The following is a 15,985-nucleotide window of genomic DNA, read 5'->3' on the forward strand; positions in this document are numbered from 1 at the left end:
AGTGCATCGATGTCTGGGTCTTGCCTGACCTAGGGCCTCGTGCTCACAGTCGGGCAGAAACAAAGAAAGTTTGTTCTTCAAAATGTATCCTCAGGCACAGGCAGGCCGGGCCGCCCTTCCTGACCAGGGCTGTGGCCGGCGACGCTGGTCCCCATGGCCGGGCTGGGAGTGCCGCCTGCCGCCGTCCACACCGCAGTCCAGCCAGTGGCGGAGCACCGCTGATATGGAGGTGCAGACCTGGGGAAGTGACCGCCAGGCCGGCCCTGTCCGCCTCAGCCACTTCACGTCCGTGCGGCTTTCTCCCGGGAGACTCCGAGACTTTTGTCCATGGCTTCGGCCCTTGGAAGGGGAGCCGGGCCCTTCCTCCTGGCAGGACGGGAGTCGGCTCTGCCCGAAATAGAAAACCATTCACAGGGAAGCACGCACCATCGATGAATGGGAGAGAACAGTCACACAACGCCTGTAAAAATAGGCCGGCGTTTACCTGTGTCAACGTGTGGGGCGCAGATCTCCGTTTAAGGTCCTCGTGAAATAGTTCGGCTTCAGTCAGCTGGGGTCCTCTGGGCCATGGAGGAGGACAGCGGGTTTCGTTCTGGTCGGAGAAGACGGCCTGGGCGGGGTGCACCCGTGAGTGGGTGTCCCGTGAGCCCTTTCCCTCTGGGTGGGAGGGAACTGCGTTCACGATCGGTGGTTCTGAGACGGTGTCGCTGTCTGTGCTGGGGACCGCTCTCTGCTGTCCGGGGTGTTTCCTGGTGTCTGTGGGTCTAGATCCCCTCCATGTACCTGTCCATCCGCCCTCTCCTGGGGATGCAGGGCGGTGGGGGTGGGGAGCAGGGGTGCGCATGACCGCTGGTCCCATGGGACAGGGCTGTGGGGCTCCCGCCTCCCATCCACCCCTTGTGGGAGCCTCCCAAACCTCCTTGTCTCGCGCCCCGTCCCCATCTTGCGTATCTAACACCGACCTTCACAGCTGGGACCACCGGATCCTCACGTACCCGCCATGGGAGCCACCGTTACTACATCCACTTTGACGAGGGGGACACTGAGGCACAGAGAGGTTAGGGTGTCACTGCGGGTCACCCCCAGCTAGGATCTGGGCCCTGGCAGATGGGCTCCAGGATCTAGCTCTGCCCCAGGCGGACAAACACCCTTCGTCTGTGCCCTGTGACCCGGACGGGCTGTGACACTGTGGGCTGGGAAATCCAAACTCCTCCCGACCCTCAGCCCCCATGGCGCTCCGTGCTGGTCCTTCCACGGTGTCTGTTTTCAGGCACCGTGGAGCACTGGGGATCGCCCGCGCACGGGCTGTCTAGGCACTTGCAAGTCTCCCCCCCGGGCCTGCGTGATGGACGCAGGGAGCGGAAACGCTTCAGAGCAGTAAGCCCGGAGCCGACCAACCAGGGCAAGCAGACGTGTGAAGCCGGTACGCTGGGAAGTAAGGCACGGAGCAGGGGAAGTGGTGTGCGCAGGGATGGGTGACCGTTAACACGGGACGGGCGAGGCCTCCCTGACGGCGTGATATTTCAACACAGAGCTGAGGGCAGTGAGGAGGCAGCCGGCTGGAGGAAGAGCCATCCGGGTGAAGGGAACAGCACGTGCAAAGGCCCTGGGGCCGTGGGTGACTTCGGTGTTGCAGGAAGGGCAGGCCATGAGGCTGCAGAGGAGAGATGGTCATGGAGAGTTCTGACGGTTTTTGCCTCACTGGCCCCAGAAAGTGGACACCAGTGCGTACCCCCACCAACGAGAAGTGTCCCGAGGCAGGGGGGGTAAGAGGAAATCGGTCGCAAAGGAGTGGCAGGGAACTCTGCGGTGAAGGAGGCGTCCCACATCTTGATGGTGGGGCTGGTTGTATGGGTTTAGGCCTCCGTCAGACACACAGATTTGTAGTTTCTCGTACGCGAATCACACCTCAATTAAAAATGCACAGAGGAGTGCGTTCCTGAGGGTCCCTGAGCGGAGGCAGCTGTGCAAACGGCCCTGGGCTTGGGCTCCTGGTGTGGCGTCCCAGCCAAAGCCTGCTCTGTGGGGACATTTCGAAGGAGCAGAGGACCCAGCCCTGCTCTGACAAGTGTCCAGGATGCCCAGGTCCAGGCCAGGAAGCAGAGCACTGCTCACCTGCATTTACATGGGGCATGGAAGGGAGGGCCCAGGCTGTGGGCGTGCGGGACCCCAGGGAAGGGCCCACCTCTCTGGGGCTCGAGAGCTCTGAGTGGGTGTGGTGCAAGGGCTTCTGGGAGAGACGGTTTGGCGAATCTGGAGCCTCGACCCAACTGGAGATCAGAAAGAGCCCCCTCCCCTCCGGGAGCTCCCCAGAAGACATAGACTATAGAAGAAGGGGCAGCTCTGGGCTTCCCCGGGCAGGGTGTGCCTGTCCGCCCCTCGGGAGCCCCCCAGCCCAGACGGAAACCACGAGGCTGACACCAGCCTGCCGTCACCTGCCGGGAGACGGTGACAGGCCCGGGGTGCCGGTGATGTCCCCCCGCCCAGCCACCACCAGCCCCCAAGAGCCCCGTTTTCAATGTTTGGCCGTCACTATCACTTGGCTTGGGATCAAATCGCACACACGCTCTTACAATGGGCTTATTACTCCCCGTGATGTGACTGCGCGAGCATCTCCTCGCGCGGCATGTCCGTCTGTCCTTCCCTGCTGCAGAGCAGCCCGGCAGGCGGACCTCCAGCTCACTCGGGCGACCAGGGTACACAGTGTCCTCTGCTGTGGGCTCATTCAGCGGCGGCGCCCGGGTGTCAGCAGCATGCCTTGTGGCTGCCTGGGGGCTGGGTCGCCAGCAAATATCAAAACGCCAGCTGTGCCCATCTGTCACCAGCTGACGGGCGCGGCGGTGGCGGAGGGGGAGCAGTGTGACGTCTGTCTGCACTCGGTCCCGAGCAGGACTCCGGGAAGGTGCCTGCTCGGCCGAGCTGGGTCTGGCGGAGGCTTAGGCGCGTCAGTGAGCCGGGGGTGGCTGGCCGTGCGTGGTCCTGGCCAGGCCGATAGTGTCCCGTCATTGGCTTATTCCAATAACACTGAGCCCCCGCGCCCGCTCCCCGCTGCACGTGGAGTGCCGAACACCACGTAAAACATCTTCCTACATGACAGGTCTAGGTGCCCGGCTCTGAGAGCTGCTGAGATGAAACCCCTGGGCCTGGGACGTGGTTTTTGCTAAATGCACGCGTCTGTGAGGTCTCCGTCCTGTTCTCAACCTGCGGGACCATTCGTCCACATTCTGGGTTCCACACGTTTTCAGGGACCCTCTCTAGACTGCAGGCCGCGAGCGTCTCAGCGGGTGCTGGGAGAAGCCCCGCCCGGTCCTCCTAAGCGGAGCTCTGACCCCGGACGCTGGCGTGTGGGCGACCGAACACGGGTCGGGGGCAGAGCTCTCCGGAGCAGCACGGAGCCCATCCCTGCTACCAAAGCATGAGCACCCCTGCCCTCCTGCGAGGTTGGATGGTGGGTGGGGGCGGGTGGGGGCAGAGAGCAGGTTCCCGCAGTGGGGTGGAGAGGGCTGGGTCCCGAGATCGAGGGGGAGGTAAGTGGGGGTCAACTTTGTCAGGGCGCTGCCCGCTGACCGATGGCCTTGCCAGGGCTTTCCGGGGAGGGCTGTCCACGGGGAAGGGGACCCTTGGGAATTGGTGACAAGGAGGACAGGACTTTGTAGGTCCCAGAACACCTGTGGCATCAAGACAGCTACAAAGTACAGGAAAGGCCTTGGCGCTCTTGGAAGAATCCCGAGGGCACGTCAGCTCGCCTGGCACAGACCCAGCCACCAGGCACCAAGAGGCAGGTGCTCAGGCCTGTGTCCTAGACTCTGGCCACGCACTCTCCTCTGCCCGTGGATCCGGCAGTGGACAGCGGGAGAGGTCGTGTGCATGGACACGGGCTGACCTGACTGTAGCAGCTCATCATCGAGGGGGGCCAGAGCTCCCCCGGCACCCGCAATCCTCCCCGCGCCCGCAGATGGAGCCTAATCCCCCTAGTTCCCCTGCCTCGAACTGCAGCCTTCCCGTGCCTGGCTTTGACCTAAGGAATGCAGCAGCAAGGAGGGTCAGAGGTCCAAACCCGGGCCTGAACCTGGGGTTCCACTTCCTACTTGCTGGCCTCGGGGTCACTCATCATTTCAGCGATAGATAATGACAGAAACTGACATGGTCATGCAACTCGAGGGCGGATTTCGGGATTTGCGCGGGAGGCCCACGTCCACGGGGCATTCGCTTGGTTTCCAGAAACGGTTCCGCCGGGTCTGAAGCTTCGGGTGCTGACGGGCTTCCTTGCTACTGAACCAGTGGTTCGCGTGCTGGGCCTGAGCTGCCTTCATGAGAACCGTATCTGGAAGGACCCAGGGGTCCTGGTGGCTTCTCGAGCGTGGCCACTTCCGCCAGCATCTCTCTGACCCGTGTGCAGCCCGGAGGAAGGTGTTTCCGGGTCCCTGGGGAAGAGCTTCCTGACCCCAGGCAGGCCAAGAGTGGGCACGTTTTCCGGAGCTGCCCTGCAGCTTGGAGGTCAGGGTCGTCCCCGCTTCCCGCTGAAGCAGCCGTACCAGCGACGGGGCAGCCGGAAGCGGGGACTTCCTTGCTGGCCCAGGTCTGGAGGCAGGCGATGTCCTCCTGGTGCGTCCGGTCCCGGTCGCCATTTCCAGCTGTCCTCCGGTGCGTGGACCGCACAGGGAGGGGGGACCCCCGGCCGGGGAGCCATGGCGCTCACCCAAAAGACTCTCACCTCGTGCTTCCGGGTGTCCAACTCAGAGGCTCTCTTCTCTGCAGAAGCTTTGCAGTCGAGGACTTGCTTGTCCATGGAAGACACTTTCCAAAGCCCGTCCCTTGTCCTGCCCCCTGCCCGCTCTCGAGCCCCAGAGCAGGCAAGCCGTGCCCTTCTTTGATCTCCAAAGGCGAGGAGGAAGCGGAGCTGCGGGAGGCAGGCGGCTCCCACCGGCCAGGTGCAAGGAGAGAACCTTCTGGCTTCTATCTGGTGGCTTCCCGGCCTGATTGACTTTCTGGCTCACCTGCTACCCATCCGTCCTCTCCGAGCCAGACCCCGGCCGCCCTCTCTGCCCAGGGTCCTTACCGAAGTCGGGCCTCTGCCATGGGAGCAGCAAGGGCCTGCCTCCTGTCCACTTCGCTCCTGCTCAGGGGGACGTGATAGGACGGGCATGGTGACCGCGATGTCCCAGGGACCGGTCTTTGGTGCATTCCTGCGTTCCTCCTCCCTGGGGACCCTGACCACGCCACGCAGGCCAACGGCTGCGGCTGCTACTCCCAGTCTGGAGGAAGCATTCAGGGAAGTTGCAAAGCGTGTCCCAGCCCAAGGCCACACGACCAGAAGGTGGCCGAGGCTGCCAGAGCCTGGGGTAACTCTTGGCTCTGTGCCCCACACAGCCCTGTGTCTGGAAGCTTCTGGGGTGCGGGCAGGCAGCTTGCTGATGCTAATCACCCTTTCTCCCGGACAACAAGGCTGACCTTCCTGGCCACCCTCTACCGGGATGGCCGTGGCCATGGCAGTGTGGTGTGTGGGCCTGGCTTGGCCGTGACGGGGGCCAGCCGCCTGGCCTCCTCGCCCTGCAGTGGGGACTCTGGACGTCCTTGCAGGCTGGTGTGAGTGTCCCGGGGGCTGGGGGCTGCCGGGACAGCCGGGGTTTCTGCTGGGAGAGGGTGGATTCACCCAAGCCGGTGTATGGCCGCACCCCTGCTGCCCTGGCAACGTTTTGTTTTAATTTTTTAAAGATTTTATTTGTTTATTTGACAGAGATCACAAGTAGGCAGAGAGGCAGGCAGAGAGAGGGGGGGAAGCTGGCTCCCCGCTGAGCAGAGAGCCCAACGTGGGACTCTATCCCAGCACCCTGAGATCATGACCTGAGCCGAAGGCAGAGACTTAACCCACTGAGCCCCCCAGGCGCCCCATTCCCTGGCAACTTCTCCCTGGTCCTCCCCCTGAGGGAGCACTGTTCTTCCGGCACGCCGGCCCCCCAGCAGCAGACAGAGGAGCGAGAGGGTCTGACCCCAGGAGGGGCTGTGAATGTGCCCGCAGAGCCCCCGGGCCCACACCGGGGCTGGCTTATGGGGCCCAGAACCCTGGTGTTAGGAGTGGGTGTGGGGACCCTGCCATTAACTGGGGTCACTCAACCTGCTGGTGCTGGGGTCCAGGCCTGTAAGGATGGGCAGGTGCTTCTCAGGTCACAAATCAGACATCGTCCTGCGGTGGCCCCCACCCTAGACACAGTGAAGGTTAGCAGGCTGGGGCTGGGGCGGGGCATGGGCTAAGGGGACAGGACTGAGGGACCCTGGCACAGCTGGGAGAAGCCAGCCCAGCGTCGTGACCCCTGCCTTCCTCTCTGGCGAGGATAGTGTGGGGAGGAAGGCCCTGCGAGGAGAGGGGGGCAGGGGAGCCCTGCAGCGGGATCTGGGGTTCTCACTGTGAGCTCTGTGCTGGCCATAGGGCTCCTTAGGAACCTGGACGTGGCCAGCCGCTGAGGGGGTAGAAATTCTCCCACCGGGAGTTTTGGGGAAACTGGCAATTCTTTTTGGCAAAACCCAAGAAATGCCCACTGGCGGAGGTGGAGCGGGGGAGTTTTGGCTCGAGGGCCGCCTCTGATGGGGGGACCTCAGACACCAGGGGCCACTGTCCAAAGCCCTGGGGCCGGCGGGGAGCTAGGCTGCTGCCCACGGCTGGGCACGGGTCCGCCAGCCGCCGAGGGCTGGGCAGGTGCGGGACAGCCTTTGGGAGGAGACCCTCGCACCCTCCCTCATGCGCACCCCCATTCCAGACTGTTCCCCTTGCGGCCCCCACCAGGGCCAGTGAAGCTGACCCGTGGGACCTGACGACCTTGCAGCGAGGCAGGCGCCCAGCCCTCCCAGAACACGCCGGCCCGGCCCGTCACCTGCTCTGGCCCTGACCTCCAGCCTCTCCCGGCGTCCTCCCGCCAGGTCCCCGGGTCTGGTCCCCAGGCTCCCCCACGGCCCCACATTCTGCAGGCTCTTGGGGCTCGGCTACCTGCGGTGGGGGGGCCCTCGGCCCATTTCTCAGGTGCCGGCCTCCGCCACGGTGACCGCAGCTTCCTTCCCAGGCTCCGTGCCTCCCCGGCGTGGTGACGGGACCCCTGGGCGGGCCACCCCGGAAGCCCGGCCACCCTCCAGAGGCGGCCCCGGGGAGCAGGGCCCTTTCCTTCCTCCTCAAGCTCGCCTCCTTGGGACCCCAAGGTGACACCCACGTCGCCTCTGTTTATTGTTGTTTCCAGAAGTACTTCTTTCCCACAGTCCTCCCACCCTGGAAGGACTCTTCTTGCTTAAACTCTTGAAATGTTTTGCTTTTGGCCCAAGGTCAGGTGGCTGACGGTTTCACACGGCAAAGAGGATCCTGAGTCAGCGTGGGAACCCGGCCTTTTGGGGCGCTGACACACACACACCCCTCGGGGCGTGGCGGGCGGGGACAGCTGGGGGGGGCAGCCCTCTGCTCCGGAGCGTCTGGGAGCCCACGGGCACGCAGGTGCAGGGCCCCGGGCTGGTGCTGATGGGGTGTTCAGGCCAAACTGTCACGGGCCGACAGTCTAGAAGGACATCCTTACAGAAACGAGAAGCTACCTACTCGCTCACATCGAGGAAACTGGGACCAGGTGGCCTGGTGTGGCGTTTGGCGATATCGGGGCCCGGCTTGAGCTATCCTGCCACGCCCCCGTCCTAGTTCAGGACTTGGATGTCCTCTTCGGGAATCCAGAACAACTCTGGGGCACCAGGCGTTCCAAGTCTAGGCAGGTGTGGCTGACCTCTGGCTGCCTGGAGCCAGCCGCCGGGGCACCCCCTGGGGACGATGGTCCTCTTTTCCTTTGCCTCCCACTTCTCTGGTTCCGCTCGGCCTGGCGGTTGGGCCCGTGGACTCAGGGCCTGGGTGTGCAGGGCGGGAGCATTTGGTACCAGGACGAAAAGGGGACTCACATATGCCCCCGTCTTCCCCCGACGGAGGCATTGATTAACAACCTCCCAGCTGCCCGTTCCCTGCCAGAATCATCCCATTCCACAGGTACAGAAACTGAGGCCCCGAGAGCCTGTGGAATCCTGTGGCTGGCAACGAAGGGAGAGCTCTGTGACTGGTGCAGGTGATGAGACGGGAAACACAGAGGGCACACAGCCCCCCCCCCGGAAGGGTGCCCAGGACAGGGTCCCTTCCTGGCCGACCCTGCCCGAGCCTCCTCATGCATCGGGGGCCGCCAGCGTGCTCCTGCAGGGCGGTTTCCACAGGAGTAACGCCAGCGTTCCCGTTCTGAGGCCCGTCTGTCCCCAAGGAGAGGAGGGGCCCACAGCACCACGTCCCACAGGAAGCCCGTCCCCTTCATTGCCCTGCGGACGTGCATCCCAGGGGCCCCTTGGAGCCCTGCCTGGGATCTTCCAGGCCCGTCCGCCTTCGCGCAGGGCTCGGCGGCCCTCTACGTGACCGGCCGCGTGTGCACAAGCCCGGACGCGTGTGGGTGTGCTGCGGGGTGCGGGGGGGGGGGGGCTGGGGTGCTGGGGCAGGCTGTGTGGACTCGTCATCTGAAACGCATCAGCAGGCGGAGACGGCGGGCCCGCCCCTCCCGGGCTGCACGAGGCTGCGGTGTTTAGCCTCACCGCCTGGACGTGCAGAAGCGGGCGTCCCCCTGCCCTGGACGGAGCCCCCCATCCTCTGTGGCCCGCCACCCTCCCTCGGAGCCCCGTGGATCAGGGTGCGGGGAGGGGCGCCCCTCCCCATGAAAGCCTGTCCCTCGGCCACCTGATTTTCAGCGGCTGGGATTGTTTTCAGACTTGAGGTTTCAGCGTAAACCTTCAGGACTCGAGGGAGGTTTCGGCAAGTTAACACAGCCGGGTGAATTCGCCGGCATTTTCTCTCCTAGGAGGACCCGTGAGCAAGTGGAGAGACTCTGTCTCTGGGAAAGTACAAGTCGGGGGGAAGCAGAATGTGCCGGCCTTCACCTGGGACATTTCTCCTTATAACGCAGGCGGTCCTCGGCCCGAGACTGCCCGGACGGAATAAACCCCAGGGCAGGGACTCCATCGGAACCTTCTCGCACTCTTGGGGGTCGGGGGAGGGTGACGCAGACGCAGGCCTGTCTGTCGGCTGTCGGCACAGTAACGCAGCCTCGTGGTTTGTGCTGGAATTAGAGTCGGGGACAGGCTGCTCCCGGGAGCTGCTGGGACCGGGACTGCGAGGGTAGAGGTCCGGCTCCGGGCTTGGCCCAGCACCCGTAGGCCCTCCCCATGGAGACGGAGGCTGTGCTGCAGGGAAGAACCTTCCAGCAGCTGCCTGCTTTGGGGGTGCTCCTTACCTGGTTCCGGTTTGAGTTCTTTCTTTTTAAATTCAAAATTTTTATGCAGTCATTTATTTATTTTTTTGAAAGTTTTTTTTTTTTTTTTTTTAAAGACAGCGTATGAGAGAGAGACCACAAGTAGGCAGAGCGGCAGGTAGAGGAAGAGGGAGAAGCGGGCATCCCGCTGAGCAGGAAGCCCACTGCAGGGCTTGATCCCAGGACCGCAGGATCACGACCTGAGCTGAAGGCAGACGCCCAACCGACTGAGTCACCCGGGCACCCTGGTTTGCTTTCTGCATAGCGGGTGAGGTGAGTCATTTGCGGGATGGGTTTGGGGACCTGACCACACCCAGGCTTCTCATCCCACCCGAAGTGCCAATGCCCCAGGAGCCTCCGCCTCGTGGAATCTTCCCTATGCAAACCCAGGTCAGTCCCTGGCCCGAAAGGCTCGGGGGAGGGGTGGGCAACACCCCCAGGCGGCTCCTGTGGGTCAGTGGAAGTCATTGCCTCCTGATGTCATCCCTTCCTCCCCCACCCCCCCGCCAGCTTCTTGGGCCCCGCTCACACCTGCAGCCTCAGCAGACCGGCTCCGTGCGGGGTTTGGAGTGTGGTCTCTGCCCCTGCAAGCCTGCCAGCCCCACCAGGGCCACTGGGCCTGCTGGCTGCCTCCTCTGAGCCCACCCTGCGCTGCTCTGGGAGCTGGGAACTTGTCCTCCGCAGGTGCCCTAGAGCCTGCCTGGGCCTTACTTCCCCCGCGGGGCGTGGGGTTCCCCCGAACCCACCATCTCCACAGCGGTGACAGGCGCTGCCCAACCTGCGTGGCTCACGCTCCAACCAGGCGTTGGAGGAACTGGGCAGGCAGTGTGTGTGCGTGCGCGTGTGTTTGTGTGCACAGGTGTGAACGTGTGTGGGTGTGCCGAGTGCAGGCACATGGACATGCTCACGTCTGTTTGTCATTAACCCCCAATACACATTATTGTATTTGACCCAATTCGGATCGATTTTTGCAGCAATATTTTGTTGAGCCCATCGCTTGGCTGTCAATTAGAATTTGCACATATGGGGCATTTCCTGAGCTGGTGTCCCCTGGCTGGTCAGTTTGGGAAACCCTGGCCGGGCGTTCCCGACACCCACACTCCCCCACGCGTGCGGACGTTTTATCTGGGGCACTCTGACCCTCTTCCAGAAGCTTCTCTCCACACTGTTGGGGTGGGAAGCCCGGGAGCCAGGCCGGGAGACCACAGGGCTGGGCGAGCGGCCGGGTCGGAAACCCAGAGCGGCCTGCCTGGGGCCCCTCGGTGCACCTGCGGCTCCTGCTTCCCGCGCTGCGCTCAGAGGCTCTGCCCGCGGAGCCCGGGCACGGCCAGCGTCTGCCGGGTGGTAGGGGCGCGTCGCTGCAGGGAGAGTCCTGTCCTGGGCAGCGGCTCCCGGACGGACCAGCGGCCCGACCCTGCGTCCATGCCCGCCCCTTCCCTTTCGTGCCCGTCAGCGGGCCCTGCGGTCCCCTACGCCGGAGGGTGTGAGGGTCGGCGGACCGACGCCAGCCGAGCTCCGACGCGGCAGGGCCGGGAGGGTCCAGGGGCGGAGCTGGGCCGCTGCCGATTCTCGGGCTGGAGCCCTGGCGCGCGCCCCAGTCCTGGAACGTGGCGCCGTGGCCTGACAGTGACTCAGGTGCAGAGGTCGCTGCGGACGGCCTTACTGCAGGCCGGTGGCGTCGTCACAGGAGGAGGCCGGGACACACCCGCGCTCAGACCACGATCCAGCATCCCTGGCCCAGGGCGCAGTCTCTGGGGGGCCGGCCCTGGCCTCTGCGGAGCCCCGCCCCCTGCACTGACCCCGCCCCTCGGAGAGCCCCGCCCCTGCACCGACCCCGCCTCTCCAGGGATCCCCGCCCCCTCGGGAGAGCCCCGCCCCCTCACCGACCCCGCCCCTCGGAGAGCCCCGCCCCTGAGCCAACCCCGCCTCTCCAGGGATCCCGGTCCCCTCGGGAGAGCCCCGCCCCCTCACCGGCCCCGCCCCTCCGGAGAGCCCCGCCCCTGCGCCGATCCCCGCCCCCTCCGGAGAGCCCCGCCCCTGCGCCGATCCCCGCCCCCTCCGGAGAGCCCCGCCCCGTCTGCGGCCGGAGGGGATTCGAACTCAGGGCTGTGCCGGGCCCGGGGCACCTGTGCACGCCGCGTGAGGCGCAGGCCTGTGGCTCCGGGCGGGAGGGCAGAGCGCGGCGGGAGACGTGGCCTGGTCTGCCCCTGCCCCCTGGGGACGACGGTCGCAGGCCGCAGGTCGCGGGGCCGCTGGCGGAGAGCCAGGAGGGACAAGCGCGAGCAGGGAAGGGTGACGTCAGGCGTCGTCTGTGTGAATTCCGGCAGGGCCGCTGGGAAGGCGATTGCCCTGAGCGAGGGCCGTAGGCCGGCCGAGTGGGGACCGGCCGGCCGGCGTCAGGGAAAGTCCGAATGGGGACACTTAGCGGTGGCACCTCGGGGATCCGCGGGGTCACAGGGCGCGGCGGTTTCTCCGCAGCGGGTCCCGCCACCTGGGCCCATGCATCAGCCACCCTGAGCCAGGTCGGCGAGGAGCAGTGCCAGCGTGTTCCCAGGAACGTGACTCCGCTCACTTGTCTGGTGACCTGAGTTTCTAGTGCGGCGGTGGGTGTGACCGGGGACCCTCGGAGCCTCACCGTCCTCTCTCCTCCCAGGCCTGCGGCCGCCTCCTGCACTGCGCTGTGGTCTAGACCTTCCCTCCGCTCTCCCATGGCCACGAGGCTCCACGTCCTGGCATGGCCTTCGGTGGCCCCCGTGCTGCTGGACTCAGTTCTCGCGGAACAAAGCTGTGGGTGTTCCAGGACCCGTCAAAGTGAGCAAGAGCTGCCGGGGTCCCACCCTGCTCTAGGCCTGGAGGGGCCCCCTGGAGTGACGGAGACAGTTCTGTGCCGGGCCAGTGGGGAGGGGGCTCACGGGAGCAGGCGGCGGACTTATGGGCGTGGAAATCTCAGTGGCAGCTCATTCATTCATCTGTCGGTCCACATGTCCCTTCCATGAGCTTTCACGGAGGCTGCCATGTGCCTGGCAGCGGGGCTGCACCCAGGACCGCCCCTGGGTCTGGCCTCATGGGACTCAGGTCCCAGCGAGGGCGACCACCCGCCGTGTGAGCAGGGCAGGTGAGTGCCGGGAGGCGGACGGCGGGAGGTGGGGTGGGGTGGTGACGCTTCTCTGGGATGATATGGCGCTCCGGGGCTCCCACCGCAGGGGATGGAGCGGGTGCCCAGTGGGGCGTGGGTTGGGTCAGCGAGGCTGCAGGGGTGTGAGCAAGGACGAGACCCAGAGATGGGTACCCGCGGAGGATGCAGATCTGTCCACAGCCCAGCAGCTGCGTGGAGCGGATCCGGTCTGTGCTGGGGTGGGGCGCTCAGATCCAGCCAGCCGACGTGACTCCCACTCGCAAGCGTGAAATGTGGGTGGGGGTCCTGGCATAAAGGTGGGGAAGGACCTGTCCCAGGCAGGAGGCTCCGGGAGGGGTCCTGGGAGGTCTTTCACCCCCTTCCTCCAGCCCTGAGAACGTCCTGTGCCCGCTGGTGGCGAGAGGAAGAGAGTGCCGTCCCCCGGGCTCTCCCTCCCACCTCCTGAGTGGACGGCCTTCCTCCCCCCTCCCTCCGCCTGCCTGCTCCCGATGACGCACGCAGGGCCCCAGCAGCCGTCATGACTCTCCACTCACATCCGTTGTCATGGTCCGCTGTGGTGCTCCCGCCGAGCTTCCCGCTCGCCGTTCCCGGCGGCCTTCCCTCCCGGGGAGTGCTCCCCTTTCTGGGCCACAGCCGGTGTACCGGGTTGGGGGGCGGGGAGGCTCGAAAAGCCCAACCCCCGCCTCCCTTCAGGAGAAAAGATACTCACTGTCCATCTGGGGGCGAATCGGCAGCCCCAGGGCTTGGGGGCTCTGATGCCCGGGGAACTGTGCCCGTCCTTCCCTCCCTCCCCTGCCCTCTTCTCCCCCAGGGTCCCACCGGGTTCACCGCCCTGCTCAGCAGTTTTGCGAGTCCTCACTGAGAATCCAAGCCTCCAGGCACCTCCTCTGATCCTGACATGCACGATTGTACTCCAAGTCCCGAGTGACAAGGGACAGTGTCAACGTCTGTGACTTCCGCTGGGATCCCCAGGGCTGCAGGAAAGGAAAACAGCTCCTCACAAACATGGGGACGCAGGCCATGTCGCCCCAGCTTCTTTACAGCCCAGAACATGCTGGTGGCAGGCAGAGGTGGGCGTGGCCAGGGGAGGGGAGGCAGCCCTCCCGCTGTGTCTGTCCGTGAGCCGGCTGTCCCCTCCTGCTCCCCACTTGGACACCCTGCAGCAGCACATCAAGACCGATGCCCTGGGGCACCTGGTCGGTGTGAGGGAGGGCGGTGCTGGGGTGGGCAGCGTCCCCGGAAGGAGGTTCACAACGGCAGGAAGGCTGAGAGAAGGCCACACTGGGCAGGGACCTCTAAAGGGTCTTCATGGTGGATTCTCGTGGCAGACCGGCGGGAGGAGGGAGGACGTGGCCATTTAGGACAGAGCTGCTCTGGTTCCACACCAGCCCTCTGGAGTCCCAAGCCCCCAGGGCAGCCTGGGGAGTGCCGTTCAGGTCCGCGCCTCCAGCCCCAGGAGAGTGGGGGCTCCGTCAAGTGTCCACAGGTCAGCTGGCGGGTGCTGGAAGACCCATGTCTGTCGGGAACTTTGGGAGAATCTGTCGGGGGCGCTAGTCCTCCCAAAGCTGTCGGTTCCGTCCACTCACCAGCCTACACGGAGGACGGCTTCCAAGTTTCCCAGAGCCGAGGTAGCAAAGCCAGAGGACTGAGCAGCTCAAAACCCCGAAATGGATTCTCTGGCAGTTCTGGGGGCCAGGGGTTCTCCCTCAAGATGTCAGCAGCGAATGCCTCCTCTGAAAGTTCCGGGGACAGTGTGTCCCGTGTCTGTCCCCCAGCTGCTGGCGTGTAGATGGGTCCCTCCGACCTTGCCCTCCACCACCCATGGCCGCTTCTCCCTGTGTCTCTGGGCGTCTTCTCCTCTCTCAGGGGACACAGTCATCGGTTGTAGTCACCGTATTCCAGTCTGATGTCACCTGCACTAATCACGCCTGCAGAGACCCTAGCTCCACATAAGGTCACAGTCACAGGTCTCAGGGGTTAGGACACAGACATATCTTTCTGGGGGGCTGGGACACACAATTCAACCTACAGCGGACCGTGCCGTGTCTCCCTCCCTTTAGGAGCCACTGAGGGTGGGCTGTGGGCTGGAGCCCGTGGTTCGGTCCTTCCTGGTGGTCACCTGGGGAGGGTGCTGGCTATTTTTCACCGGCACCCCAGGCAAAGGTCAGCACCCACGGAAGTCCCAGCACCCTGGGGCCACCCATCTCTGCATCTTCCTGAGGACAAGCCGCAGTTGCTTGCGGGGGAGTGGGGAATCAGGAAATGTCTGCTCCAGGCTCCTCTGAGACCTGCAGGGTGAGTGGGCAGACCACAGCCCCATTGTGTTCAGCCACGGCAAGGAGAAACCCTGAGGCTCACGCCCGGGTGCTGTCCCATCCAGGTGGGGGCTATGGGGAGGGTCCAGCGAAGCCACCAGGACATCTCCTCCAGAGAATGCCCGTTGAAACTTCTGAGGCCGGTGGCCTGGACTGGTTGAACAGAATTAGGATTTTTCTAGCAGAAGAGAAGAAGGAGGACACTCTGGGAGGGGACCATGGGGGCAGGCTGAGCCCGGAGCCACACGTTCACGGCCATGTCTCCAGCGACTGCGGGACCAGTACTGCCCTTGTGAGGGTGGGCGGGGTCAGGCTCTGGCTTCCGTGGGGGCCGCACTGAGCACAGGGTCGATGCACCCAGGGAGCTTTCCTGGCCGCCGGCAGGCGAGGCTGGAGCCAGGTCCCCTTGGCCGGCTGGCCGTGTCTCTTGACTACGTTCTCGTTAGCCCGCGCAGTCAGGGGCAGCCCGACAGCCACACGTGGGAAGGAAAGCCAGCCTGCTCCCCAGGGAGCGCCGGATCACCCCAGCGGGGGCGAGGACCCTCTCTCCTTCCTTCCACTTGGCCCACCGCGAAGCTCCTTGCACACAGGTTCCAGCGGGCCCCCGATGAGAAGCCTGGATGCCGTGTGTCCAGTGGCCGTAGCCTGATCTTCCAGAAGGATCTCCAGGCAGGGTCCTGGGCCCCCAGCCTCCCAACCCAGAGCCCAGCCCCAGCACCCCAAGGCAGACAGGAGATGCCCCCTGCCAGGAAAATCCCTGCCTCCAGCTGGCCGCCCCCGGCTTTAGTTTTGGACGGGTGTAGGGATCTCCAGGTGGATGGGCCCTGGCAGACTAGGGAGTGCCTGCCACGGTGACCCCATTTCCTCCCCAAATGTGGGGTCCAGGGCTGGACAAGCCAGATCTCAGAGGGACCATGCGGGCCACTCCACCAGGGTCCACATGGACATGGGGGACCGAATTCCTGGCACCCAAGGCCTGTGGCTGTTGGCCCGGGAAGGACCATTGCTCAGGAAGGGGAAGCCTGTGCTTTTTCCGGGGCAGGAACAGTCCTTAGTCCAACTGAAGACCCTGGGACAAGCCCGGGGTCTCCTGAGCTCCTGCCCCTGGGCCTGGAGACCGAGAGGCTCCTGCCCGGTGTGAGTCAGAGGTCACAGGCCACTGGGTAGCTGTGGGAGAGACCCTGGCAGGAAGCCACCCTTGGACGGCACAGCCGTGGCTGGAACCTGCCAGG

Source organism: Meles meles, chromosome 4 (genome assembly GCF_922984935.1).
Source record: "Meles meles chromosome 4, mMelMel3.1 paternal haplotype, whole genome shotgun sequence".
Taxonomy (NCBI): Eukaryota; Metazoa; Chordata; class Mammalia; order Carnivora; family Mustelidae; genus Meles; species Meles meles.